The sequence below is a fragment of the Nannospalax galili genome, unplaced genomic scaffold (genome assembly GCF_000622305.1).
Source record: "Nannospalax galili isolate Female #2095 unplaced genomic scaffold, S.galili_v1.0 scaffold259, whole genome shotgun sequence".
NCBI classification, from domain to species: Eukaryota; Metazoa; Chordata; class Mammalia; order Rodentia; family Spalacidae; genus Nannospalax; species Nannospalax galili.
In genome coordinates, this window is record NW_008344750.1 from 3,107,952 (window position 1) to 3,121,361 (window position 13,410).

General features: G+C 47.8%; 1 pseudogene; it reads left to right on the forward strand.

Annotated features, from left to right (window-relative positions):
• Nucleotides 1–2,345: 2,345 nt before the first annotated feature.
• LOC103740467 lies at nt 2,346–9,254 on the forward strand (annotated as a pseudogene).
• The last annotated feature ends 4,156 nt before the right edge of the window (nt 9,255–13,410 follow it).

Sequence of the window (13,410 nt, forward strand, 5' to 3'; positions counted from 1 at the left end):
GGAGGCAGGGTGAACTAGGGATAGGACCTCCCTGAGCTGTTTTCTCATCTTTGATAGGGGTACTTTTCCAGGAATTGGCCTCCTGAGACACTGAAGCTAGATCAGACCATGGGATAGGCTGTGGGCTAGGAGTTGCCGTTCCTCCATCTACTCTATAGGGGTTGATTTCCTGCATCCTTTGGAGCTATGTTTTGGGTGCTAACGTCATTCAAGGCACTATGTGGGACATAGAACAGAGACTCTCCCCCCAAGAGTATGCCTGCCTTCCTGGAGCTCAATGCCTGGGATCAGGGCTATGGAAAAGTTCCCTGGGTGCTGAGATCTGAAGACCTCACTTCAGCTATGTAGGCTGGCATGACATCACTCTGGGCCTCAGTTACCTCATCTGTAAAACACAGGGCTGACAGAACCCTCCACTGAGTTGTGCTGGGGCTCATGGTGACTGGCAGTGTCCATGCTTTGTGTATTGAGAACTGTATTCCCTATTGCTGTAAAAAGTGGTCATCGTCCACTGAGTACCTTTTTGTGACCCCCATCTCTACTACCTTGTCAGTGAGTTGTCACTGTCCTGCCTCAGACTGTCAACTTTGTTATATCAACTTCCCTATGACAGGACCTGGGTGCCCCCTCCTACCTGGCCCTTCTTAAAAGGCCCCAGCCTACTTCCTTTCTCCCCCCATCCAGAGCCAATTACAGAAGCAAGGGTTTTCAGCTTTTCCAGCAGGGCTTGAGGCCTCCCTTCTGCCTCCTTCCACCTAGCTACAGGGAAGATCACCAGGCTGGCCTGAGAGGCCACTCAGGGCTTTAGCTCTCACTGGGCTGGAGCCAGCTAAGCCCAACTCAGCATCACCAACCATATCTCTCCCTCTGCAGAGCTGCAGCCAGGGCCACCCAGCCTTGCTGAGATCTGCTTCCCCTGCTGGGCATTGGTGCCTGTTGCCTGCTCTCTGCTCTGCACCAGTACCCGCAGTGCCTAATTTATGACTCCACCTGGGATCTCTCCAGGAAATCTACTGGCAGACTAGTCCTTCTGGACCATTCTCTGGGTCCCTTCTTGCAGATAGGCTGTCTCTGGCCACAGCCTGGGCCCCTCAGCAGGCCTCCAGGATGTTAGGGGCATGTTTGTCCCAGCCTTACTATTGATGGGCTGGGTGTCCTCAAGTGGAGGAGGAAAACAAAGCAAAACTCTGCCTGAGTTTCTCCATTTGTCCAAGGTAAATGATCTAGAAGGTATCTACTGATATCTATACTTCTGATTCTCCCTCATGACCCCTGTGCAAGTCCTTTGTCCTTCCTGAATGTCAGGAACCTTGACAACCAGGCAAACAGGAGTTGACTAGGAAGGAGTGTGCAATGGTGAAGGTGGAGAAGCCCACCTAGCCTTGGAATCCTGCCTCTCCCACTGCTTCCAACCTCCCAGCCCCAGCATTCCCATCCATAAAACAGAGTCCTACCCCAGGCATTGGAAGAGATCCCCGGGCTAGGCTCACCACTAGCAAATGACAGTAAACATGGGTCTCCCGCCCCCTCAAGGCTAGCAGACTGCAGCAGACAGCAGGAAGATGGGGGGATGACTGCCTGTGGCATTTGTGGCCAAGAGAGTGGTGACATGGCACCTAGAGTGGTACCTTTAAGTATTCTACATGATCCCAGGAAGAGGGGAGGTCAGAGTGGACCCCAACACTAGGGGAGGTGTGTAAGGAGGACATGGGACTGTCAAGAAGTTGATGGTGTGTGCTTATTTGCTGTGATCACCTGTGGAAGACAGTCCTACAGCACCTTCCTTGCAGTAACTTGTGTTTATGATTACAATGACACTATTTTGGCTCATTTAACAGAAAGGTTACATGACTGAGGTTACTCAGCAGGTAAGTGGTTAAACCAGAATCTGAAACCCAGAGTTCAGATGGCTAAAGTCTTTCTTCCCACTGTTCTCAATGCCAGCTTCCTTCCTACTTGTTCTGGAACAATTTGTTGAATCTTACACTTCTGGACATTGCTGTTGCTGTTCCCCTGTGATGGCTACTCCTGGGTGTCAACTTGATTGGATCTGAGATTTACTGAAATGAAAGAGATCTTCTTGATTGGATCATCTAAAGCCGGAAGACACACCCTAAATGTGGGCATTACCTTCTGATGGCAGCCGGTATAAAAGACCAAGGCAGAGGAGACCGCGGCGCTTCTTGCTGCTTGCCTTCTCTCTCGCTGGTGAGTTTGTCTTGCTGCTATAGACTGAAGACTAGCTGATCTTTTGGAATTTGTCAGACCTACAGCACCAGATTGAGACTACTGAGACATCCAGCCTTGTGGACTGAGCCACTACGGATTCTCAGCCTCTCCAGTGTGGTGCAGCCATTGTTGGACTACTCGGACTCTATCCTGTGAGGTAAACTGATAAATCTCTATACATATACATTCATTCTACCAGTTCTGTTTCTTTGGAGGACTCTGACTAATACATATACCTATTCATTCTACTGGTTCTGTTTCTTTAGAGAACCCTGACTAATACATCCCCCTCTCCCTTTCCTGATGCCCTCTCTCCTATAGTTCACCCACTGTCAATCCAGACTCCACTGTAAGCCAGGCATAATGGCACATGCCTGTAATGAAGATCAGGAGTTCAAGGTCATTTTGGCTACCTAGCAAGTTCAAGGCCAGTCTGAGCTACATAAGAACCTGTCTCAAAAAGAAAAGAAGGGACTAGAAAGATGGTTCTGTTGTTAAGAGTATGTACTGCTCTTGTACAGGACCCAAGTTCAGTTCCCAGCACCCTCTTCTGACCTCTGTAAGCACTAATATGTACAAACCCATACACATATACACATAATTTAAAAATAAATTCTAAAAAGAGGGAAAGAAAAGAAGGGACTGGAGAGATGGTTGAGTGATTAAGAACATGTGTTGCTCTTGCAGAGGATCTGAGTTTAGTTCCCAGCACCAGGTCAAGCAGCTCACAACTACCTGTAACTCCAGAGCCCCAGGGGATCCAATACTCTCTTCTGGCCTCTTTGGGCTCCTGTACTCACATGCACAAACCCATACACAGATACCTCTGTGTGTGTGTATAATAAAAAAAAAGTAAATCTTTAAAAGATGAAGAAACGGGGCTGGAGAGATGGCTCATCAGTTAAGAGCACTGACTGCTCTTGCAGAGGACCTGGGTTCAATTCCCAGCACCCACATGGTGGCTACGAACCATCCTTAACTCCAGTTCCAGGGGAATGTGAAACCCTCTTCTGACCTCTGTGGCATTGCATGACACAGGTGCACTCACATACATGCAGGCAATACACCCATACACATAAAATAAAAATAATAAATATTTTTTTAAAGATGAAGAGACATCCATCAGACTATGTGCAGCCCTCCATCCTCATCACAAGTACCCTTGTACCTGACACTGCCTATGGTACAAGGGAATCACTAGGAAATGTTGAATACCCATATAACCCATATATAGTGGCACTGGGGGAGGAACCCAGGGCCTCCTAGACAAGTGCTCTGTCCCTGAGCTACATTCCCAGCCTCAAGTGTTGAATTTTTTAAATGATTTATAAGTCCAAAAGCTGAGGGGCTGGAGAGATGGATCAGTGGTTAAGAGCACTGATTGGTCTTGCAGAGGACCAGGGTTTGATTCCCAGCACCCACGTGGCGACTATGAACCGTCCTTAACTCCAGTTCCAGGGGAATCTGAAGCCCTCCTCTGACCTCCGCAGCATTGCATGACATGGGTGCATTCACATACATGCAGGCAATACACTCATACACATAAAATAAAAATAATAAAATATTTTTTAAAAGTCCAAAAGCCTTTCTACAATGTAGACAGTGCCATCTCCTGCTCTCAGCTACCCAAATCGTCCTTGACAAGTCCCCAGGATAATGGAGTCTCCAGATCTTTCCAAACAGGTTTTTATATTCCCAGATAAATCCCTTTTGTGTTTATCAAAGCAAAGTTCAAGCCCAGGCCTATGAGATGCCCCACCCCCTGGGCTGCTCAGAGGGCTTGGGACTCCGTGCCCACCATGCCCTGGCAGCGATGTGAGATTACCAAAGCACCACCCCCATACCCCAACCCCGGGCTCTCCTTAGGAGACTGCTGTGGTTCTCCTCCACCCCCACCCCCTAGCTGCTTGACTGGCTGTCTGCAGGCTGCGGCTCTGCACTCTGGCTCCCTGCCCCGGTTGCAGTGCTGCTACAGGGCTTCATCTGGCTGTGGGGGTTGCCCTCAAGCCCATTCTGACTCCTGCCGTAGGAACCCCACGGGGGCGGGGGGCGGGGGCAGCCGTTTCAGAGCAAAGGGGCGGAGCTGAAAGCACACCCTAACAGTTTCCCTGGGGACCCAGCATCAATGCGTTAGGTTTACGACAAGGCGGATTTGGGTTGGAGTCCTGGCTCCGCCCCCCCATCCTCCGTGGGTGGGCCTCGCCTGTGGGTGGGTCTCCTTGGGTATTGTCCTTTGTTTGAGGATTGAGAAAGCAAGCTCCAAACCTGCTTGAGGAGTGGAGAAAGCTCTCTGTAAGTGGAAGCCGAGCTGCTTTAACTATAGAGTATAGGCTTTTCCAGCACCCACGGTTTGCATGTGACTGTTGAAGGCAGGGACGCCTAGGAGACTGCCCCCCCTTCCACCACCACCCCTGCAACCCGGAACTCACTCCTTTCCCACAGCAGGGAAATTGAAAGTACATTGTCATGAAGTGGATTGTCATTACTGTTATCATTATTGCTATGCTTTTACCAGGTGCCCAGTCTTGTGATGGTGTTAGTATGTGGACAGCAGATTCCCAGGACCCCACACTACGACATTCCCAGCAAGTGACCTCCGTGGAGTAATACAGTGACTGCCATTTACTGTCACCTGGAGAGAGTCAGCAGTGGGTGTATGCACAGGTATGGAGAGTAAGAGCAGGGCTAACAGGAAGCCAAAGTGAGGATCACAAACATCACAGGTCTGGGTGTGAGGCTTCTGCGTTCACTTCTTGCCTAGTTACTCAGGAGCTTTGGGCCTGCCTGAGCCTCAGTGTGTATCCCAGTGAAATGGGCATCTTTCCTCTACCCTGAACCCTGTGGGATTTGGGATGACCAGGGAAAGGAATGCATGAAGGAGTATTTGCCACCTACAAAGCAGAATGGCTGCTGATGTAGTCTGGAGTCCAGCTTGGGCCCACCCCTGCAAAAAGCATTAAAATTATTTGATTTAGAAATAATAGTGATTGGTCCTGCATTATGAATGTACATGCCATTGGAGTGCACTTAAAACTAATAAAGATGATAAATTCTGTTTGCTTACTTGTTTGCTTGCCTCCAGATGAGGATGACCTTGAACTTCTGATCTTCCTTTCTCCACCTCCTATGCCTGGTTTACGGAATACTGGGGATTGACCCAGGGCTTTGTGCATGCTAGGCAAGCACTCTACCAACTGAGCTACATTCCAGCCTGAGATGGCACATTTTACATGATGTTAAATAGGCTATTAATTAATTAATTAATTTGTTTATTTATTTATTTTTGGAAACTGTATCTCTCCATGTCACCCAGACTGTCCTCAAACTCAGTCCTGAGTGTTTGGATGATACAATACTCAGCTATTTTATATAACTTTAAAAAAGTGTATGCCCTTTTCCTGCTCCAGGCTATGTGAAGTTGTCTCATGGGTCTGGGGGACCCGAAAGCTGAGATCTTCTGTGCGTGCTGGAGGCTGCACACTGTGGTTCTGGCTGGCATCATGCCACAAAATTAAAACATTGAATTACACTGTAAACACTATGGATATTATTTGGATTACCATGAAAAAAAGAGAAAGTTGTGAGGCCCATGAACATTCAAAGAAGGCAAAAAAAATGATTGGTCTGAAGGCCAAGCTGTACCATAAACAGCACCATGCTGAGAAAATACAAATGAGAGAGACTGTCAAGATGTTGGGGTTCTCTGTTATGCAAGTAGAAGTCTCTTCACGTCCAGATAGCTCACGAGTTCAGAAACCATGTGCTGCAGATTCCTTTCATAGCAGAGTGCCTTCCTGGCATCCTCCCTGACTCTTCTTTTAAAGTGCTCGCCACAAATACATGCCCTCCGGCACAGGAGTTACCAGGTTTTAATCAGGCGTCTGATAGCCTGATAGAAGCCCACCACCCTATGTAAATGAGGCATCCTAAAAGTACCTATCAGCTAAGACTTCTTCTGCTGTCTCTACACTATAAATAGTCCTAGTTTTACCCCAATAAAGTTGGAGCTGGATCACTTAAACTTGGAGCTGGAGCTGAATCACTGAGATCTGAGCTGAGTCACTTGTCTTGAGCTGTAACACTAAATCCTATGATCCAGTCTCCCCGGGGGGCGCTATTCCTCCGTTATCGGCCCCCGGATACCCCAGCTTTCGCCGCCTCCGTGCCTCTTCCCTATGGAGTTCACTGGCCAGGAACTCTGCAATCCTGAGGAAAGGTACAAGGGTGTAATAGAGGCGGGATTCCGACTAGATAATACTCTAGTAGCAGAGGAAGCTCTCCGCTCCAGAGAAGTGTGTAGCCATCAGCTACAGCCAGCATCAGAGAAGTCTGCGCACCTGCCGTCTCCAGAGAGGCGCGGCGGCTAGGCTAGGCTAGCCAGCGGGACCAGAACCACGGTGGGAGAGTGCGCGCACACCTAACCCCGGGCCACATCCAGAGTGAGTGCGCCTGGGAGCCCAGGCGCGCTCCCCACATCTCTTGCGGCCAGACTCATGCCAGGACTAGCCAGGTGTGGCGGAGACCCCAGGGTGCCTGCACACACCACGCTGGGGGTCTAGCGACCCGCCCCATATCAAGATGCATGAAAAGAGAAATACCAAACAAAAGGATGATGAAAAGACTCCACAGGGAGCGGTGCCTGCCTATCTGCTCGACAGAGAAGGGCAGTCCAGAGCAAAAGGACTTTCCAACATGATTAAACAAAAACGGAAAGAGAAGGCAGGAAAATGGGAAATCCCTCTGCCCAAAGTTTGTGCTCAAGGAGAAACAGAAGTATTGAAAGTTATTTGAACAGGAAAGAGAAAAAAGAAAGCATGGAAAAGGATGGTTACTAAAGTCTGTTTTGTTGGTGATGGTTTTACAAGAAAACCACCAAAATATGAAAGGTTCATTAGGCCAATTGGGTCTATGTTTCAAGAAGGCCCATGTAACACATCCTGAGCTCAAAGCCACCTTTTGCCTGCCAATACTTGATGTGAAAAAGAATCCATCATCTCCACTATATACAACTCTAGGTGTAATCACGAAAGGTACAGTTATTGAAGTCAATGTGAGCAAGTTGGGCCTTGTGACACAAGGAGGCAAGGTTATTTGGGGAAAGTATGCCCAGGTTACCCACAATCCTGAAAATGATGGCTGTATAAATGCACTCTTACTGGTTTGACAGCAGTTTCATACATGTCACTCTTGACCATTATTGAAGACTACAAACCAGTCAGGAAAACAACCACTGCTGTGATATCTCAGAATACTACCAAGTAGCCTTACATATGTGCAGTCCTCAAGAGAAGTATTTATTAAATTGTTTCCAAAAAATTAAAAAAAAAAACAAGTATAGGTGAGGGGAAGGAGTTTGAAGCAGTTGGCCTGTCAGAGAAACAGAACTCTTTAGGGAGCTCTAAGGGGGCAATTTGGAAAAGCCCAACAGGAGTTACATAGGGAGAGAGAAAGAGAGAGAGAGAGAGAGAGAGAGAGAGAGAGAGAGAGACTGTGTCTCAAATCCAAATCCTTTGGAACCACAGAGGACCATCTGTCTCTGGAGAACTGGGACTTGGAGATCCTAGCCACTTCCCACCCTTCAGTGCCTCCCATTGGCTGGCCCTAACCATAGCCAGTTGGCAAAGGAGTTTGGGAAATGAGGTTTGCAGGAGCTCTCTAAAGGCTGAGCCTGCAGTGGAAGGGCAGTGAGTGGCTCTGAGATCACACTGCAAATGATTAAATGACTATACCAACTGGGAAACTTCACATAAAATTCTGGGTTCACAGCTCCCCCAAAACACCAAAGGCTCCTGTGGGCCTAGCATCCTTGTCGTTGACCAGGAGACAGAAAAAAGACAGGAAGCTGGGGTGGGATCAGAGTGCTGTGAGGGCTCTCTCTGCCTGGCCATGTTGTGACCTTGGGGAGCCTTGCTAGAGTCCTGAGAAGCCCACAGGGCCACAGCATTCTGACCATCACTCAGTGAGGCATGAGGGGACTCCAGGTCCTTTGGGCTAACGGGGGTGGGATAGGGAACAGAAGCCATGAGGACCCTGAGCCAAGTAGCCTGAACAGGCACGGCCACAAGAGCCAGTGATTGGTCCCTAGAAAGAGCACATTGGATATTTGGAACTATGGAACTGTAGTGTTTAGAAACTGTTTGGTTCTTGGGGCTTGGGGGTGATGCTATTTGACATGACACGACAGGAAGGTAGAGGAATCTAGAATTTACCTCTAAATATCTCACTGAAGTACTCAGGATCTGTCTCAGACCTGCCCACAGTGCCACACGGAGCTGGAGAAAAGCTGTACTAGCTGGATGGATGTGGTGGTACCGGCCTATAACCCTGGCTACTTGAGAGGCTAAGACATGAGGATTTCGAGTTCAAGGCCTGCCTGAACTACACACACACACAGAGGAGGAGAGCTATGCTTATACCAGAGGCCTCTTGGCTCCCGGAAAGCTGAGACCCCCTCAGCTCTGGAGCTAGTGACACTGTGACAAATCAAGACTGTAGCTCAGGGACCTAGACAGTCCCTCTTCACCCCAAGGAAGAGGTTAGTCTTGCTAGAATGGGATACCAACTTCCTTCACAGGGTGACAGGATTGTAGAGCAGGGGAAAGGAGTGGAGGGTGCCCACATGGTGTCTGAGAATAGGGTTGTCATAATTACTAAGAATTAATCCCAGGGCTTCTGTGATAGCTAGGGCTGCCTGCTGACCCCCAAGAGGAGAGACATCTGCAGGCCTCCCATTCTGCTCCCCCTGCTTCCTCCTGAGCAGTACATTGGCAGAAGTTTGTCCTCCAAAGGGGGATGCAGGAAAAGTCTCCTTTTTTGATGAGACAGCGATGAGGTGATGTCTGGGTTTTTTATATCCCCATGGCTGAATTGATGCCAGCTGCCAGTCCAGGCCAAATCCTATGAGCCACATTTGTCCTCTGGGCTCCTGGCTATGGGGAGACCTTCCCAGGGTCTACTTTGAGATCCCCCAATGAAGAGAAGTTGTCTGGGGCAAATAAATGTAGTTCCAAAACCTACCACCCCTACTGGGGACCCAGGCATGGGCCTTGAGTCTTTCCTTTTTTCTTGTTTTGGTTTTTTAAAGTAGGATCTCATGTAGCCCAGGCTGGCCTCAAACTCCATAGTCAAGCATGACCTTGAGCTTCTGATCCTCCTCCCTCTCTTCCAAATGTTGAGCCTTTTCTTTAATAAACAAAAACTTAACTATTTTTATTTCGTCTTACCGAAGTAAGTAACCCCTTGGTGTGTAGGCCCTGGCACTGACCCCATTTTCGATGGTAAACCAAGTCCTAGGTAGGTTTATTACTAAATATCAAATCATAGCTGCACCCAGCTGATGAATTGTGGGTCAGACGTCAGGGCCTGAGTCCTATTTACTATTCTGGATCCTTGGCTGATTCTGCTCAACAAAAGTATCAATGGCCTAGAAAACTTGAGGTTGTAAATAATATAGAAACATTATATTTTATTTTCCTTTTATTTTTTGAGACAATATCTCCCAATGTAGCCCAAAATATCCTGGAACTAGCTGGCCTCAAACTCATAATCCTCCTGCCTCAGCCTCCTGGGTGCTGAGATTACAGATGTGTGCTACCATGCCCAGTTTTGGACTGCATTTTTTTTTTTTGGTCTTTTTGAGACAGGGTTTCCTTTTAGCCCCAGCTGTCCTGGAACTGTGTAGACCAGGCTGGCTTCAAACTCACAAAGATCCACCTGCCTCTGTCTCCCAAGTGCTGGGATTAAAGGTGTGCGCCACCACACCTGGCTCAGGACTGTATTTTAAATGGAAAAGAATCCTAAAAGAAACATGCATCTCTTAAAAGAGAGCTAACATGCCAGAAGCATATAAGCTGTGTAATAAAAGTTTCTGAGGCCCTGTTCTCCTGAGATAAGTTATAGAACCATTTGTTATATAGATTCCTCCAGATTGTTCTATGCACTTACAAATTATGTTTTTTTACTGGGTATGGTGATGCATGCCTTTAATCCCAGCGCTCGGGAGGAAGAGGCAGGTGGCTGTCTGTGAGATCGAGATCTACATACCAAGTTCAGGCCAGTTGGGAGCTACCAGGAGACCCTGTCTCAGAAACACACACTAAGCAAAACAACCCCAAAACATGTTTTTTGGGTTTTGTTTTGTTTTTTATGTGTATGAGTGTATTGCCTGCATGTAAGTAAATGCACCTGTGTCGTGCAATGCGGCAGTCAGAAGAGAGTTTTGGATTCCCCTGGAACTGGAGTTAAAGATGGTTTGTAGCCACCATGTGGGTGCTGGGAATCAAACCCAGGTCATCTGCAAGGGCAGTCAGTGCTCTTAACCGCTGAGCTATCTCTCCAGCCCCCCAAAACATGTTTTTTAAAAGATTATGCTCAAGGGCTGGAGAGATGGCTCAGTGGTTAAGAACACTGGCTGATCTTGCAGAAGACCCAGGTTTGAATCCCAGCACCCACATGGTAGCTAACAACTGTCTGTAACTCCAGTCCCAGGGGATCCAACAGCCTCTTCTGACCTCCGTGGCGATTGCATGACATGGGTGGACTTACCTACATGCAGGCAATACACGCATACACATAAAATAAAAATAATAAATAAAATTTTAAAAAATTATGCTCTATTTTTTGTGATTTGCTTTTTGCAAATAACAGTAGCTCTTGGGTATAGAGATGGAGTTCAGTAGAATAACGTATGCTTAGCATGTAGAAAAGCCCTAGGGGCGAAAAATAAAAAACAAATAAGGAAAGAAAGAGTAGCTCTTGAAATGTAAGAATTCTTTTTCGTTGTTGTTTTTGTTTTTATCTTTTTGAGACAGGGTCTCCCTGTAGCCTGAGCCTGAGCTGACCTGTAACACACAGAGATCTGCCTGCCTCTGCCTCCCAAGTGCTGGGACTAAAGGCATGTGCCACCATGCCCAGTGAAATATAGGAATTCTTAACCTGGCAGATTTATGATGGATCTGGTGAAAGGGACCAGTAAAGTGTTGTGCAAAACTCTGTGTCATGTGTGTGTGTGTGTGTGTGTATGAGCAAGTTTTGGAGACAAAGGCTATCACTCTCATCAGAAGTTTAAGAATGATCCAGGCACAAGTCACTTGTTTCTCACATGGGGAAAGTGGGGGCTGCAGTTAAGAGCACTGACTGCTCTTGCAGAGGACCTGGGTTCGATTCCCAGCATCCACATGGCAGCTAAGAACCATCTGTAACTCCAGTTCTCTTCTGACCTCCGTGGGCATTGCATGACACAGGTGCACTTACACACATGCAGGCAACACACTCATACACAGCAAAAATACACATCAAAAATAATAATTTTTTTTTGTCTTTTTGAGACAGGGTCTCCCTGTAGCTCCAGCTGTCCTGGAACTCACTATGTAGACCAGGCTGGCCTTGAACTCACAGAGATCCACCTGCCTCTGCCTCCCAAGTGCTGGAATTAAAGGCATGTGCCACCATGCCTGGCAATAAATAAATTTTTTAAATGGGGAAAGTGAGGCCAAGATGGAAAGGGACCCAAGTGAGGTGAATGGGGAGTCAGCCCCTCAAGTGGCCTTGAGGTGAGGGCCAGAATACTGCAGTTGCCTGTCCTGGCCTCAGAGAGGAGCTGTGTCCTGGAGAGCCAGAGGGAGAGCTAGAAAGTCAGCCTGCCCAGACTGCCAGGCTGTACCTCTGCAGTCCCTGCTAAGAGATTTACAGCTGCCAAGTGCTTAGGAAGGTTACAGAGAAAGGAGCTGGTGCAGTCATTACCAAGAAGCCTGCAGCGCCTGTGCTGGATCTGGTTCCTCCAGACTCTGGGCAAACTTCCCAGGAGCTAGCCTTGAGTGTGAGCATGAATGAGGAGCAGGCAAGCACCCCTACAGACAGTCTGAGCGCTAGGCTGGTCCCCTTGTCTGTTTCTTTGGCTGTTTTCATTGTTACTCTTTTTATGGTGCTGGGGATGGAACCCAGAGCCTTATGCATGCTAGGCAAGGGCTCTGCCTCTGAGCTACATCTTCCAGTTCAGCTGAGCATTATTAATACAGTCAGGCAGGCCTTGCAGAGCTTGGATACCCAGGCTTTTCCTAGCTGTAACAGCATGTTTTCATATCACCAAAACCAGCAGCCACCATCTTTGAATGAGTCTCCTATGTGAGCCCTTTGCCAAGCACTGTACCCCACACATGCTTCACCCTTGTAGCCCAACCCTTGCTGTCCCAAACCTCATCAGGGGGCCCTGTTATTTTCCCCATGCACATGGTTCTGAGACCAAAAAGCTTGTACAGTGGCTCTGGGGTATTGCTCAGACAGTGTTAACAAAAACAAAAGCCTTCACAAGGTCATCAGATGTAGATTGGAGCCTGGCATCCCAGTCCTGGAGCCCCCAGCTTCTCTGGAAGTCTATTTCCCTCTCCTTTTCAGAGGAGACACTGCCACTTGCCTCAAGAAAAACCTCTATTAGGGAGAAGTGGAGGAATATTCATTCTGTTTGATTTTTTTTTGTCTTTTTATTTTTTAATGTGTATGTGTGTTGCCTGGATGCATGTAAGTATACCTATGTCATGCAATGCCCTCAGAGGTTAGAAGAAGGCTTCCGATCCCCTGGAACTGGAGTTATGGATGATTGTTAGCTGCCATGTGGGTGCTAGGAATTGAATCCAGGTCGTCTGCAAGAGCAGCCAGTGCTCTTAATTGCTGAGTCATCTCTTCAGCCCTTTTTTGTTTGTTTGTTTGTTTGTTTGTTTGTTTGTTGGTGATGGTCTCCCTATAGCCCCAGCTGACCTGGAACTCACTATTTAGATCAGGCTGGTCTTGATCTCACAGAGATCCACCTACCACTGCCTCTGCTTCCTGAGTGCTGGGATTAAAGGCATGCACCCCCATGCCTGCCTAAGTATTCTTTTAAAAGTTTATATTATTATTTTATGAGACAAGGTCTCACTGTGCAACCCTGGCTGGCCTAGAACTCACTAAATAAAGCAAGTTGGCTCAAACTCACAGAGACCTTCCTAACTCTGCCTCCTTAGTGCTGGGATTAAAGGCCTGTGCTACCACATCTGGTACTTATTTTATATATATATTTTGGGGGGGTGTTTTTTTTGAGACAGGGTCTCCCTGTAGCCCCAGTTGGCCTGGAACTCACTATGTAGAGCAGGATGGCCTCAAACTCACAGAGATCCGCCTGCCTCTGCCTCCCAAGTGCTGAGATTA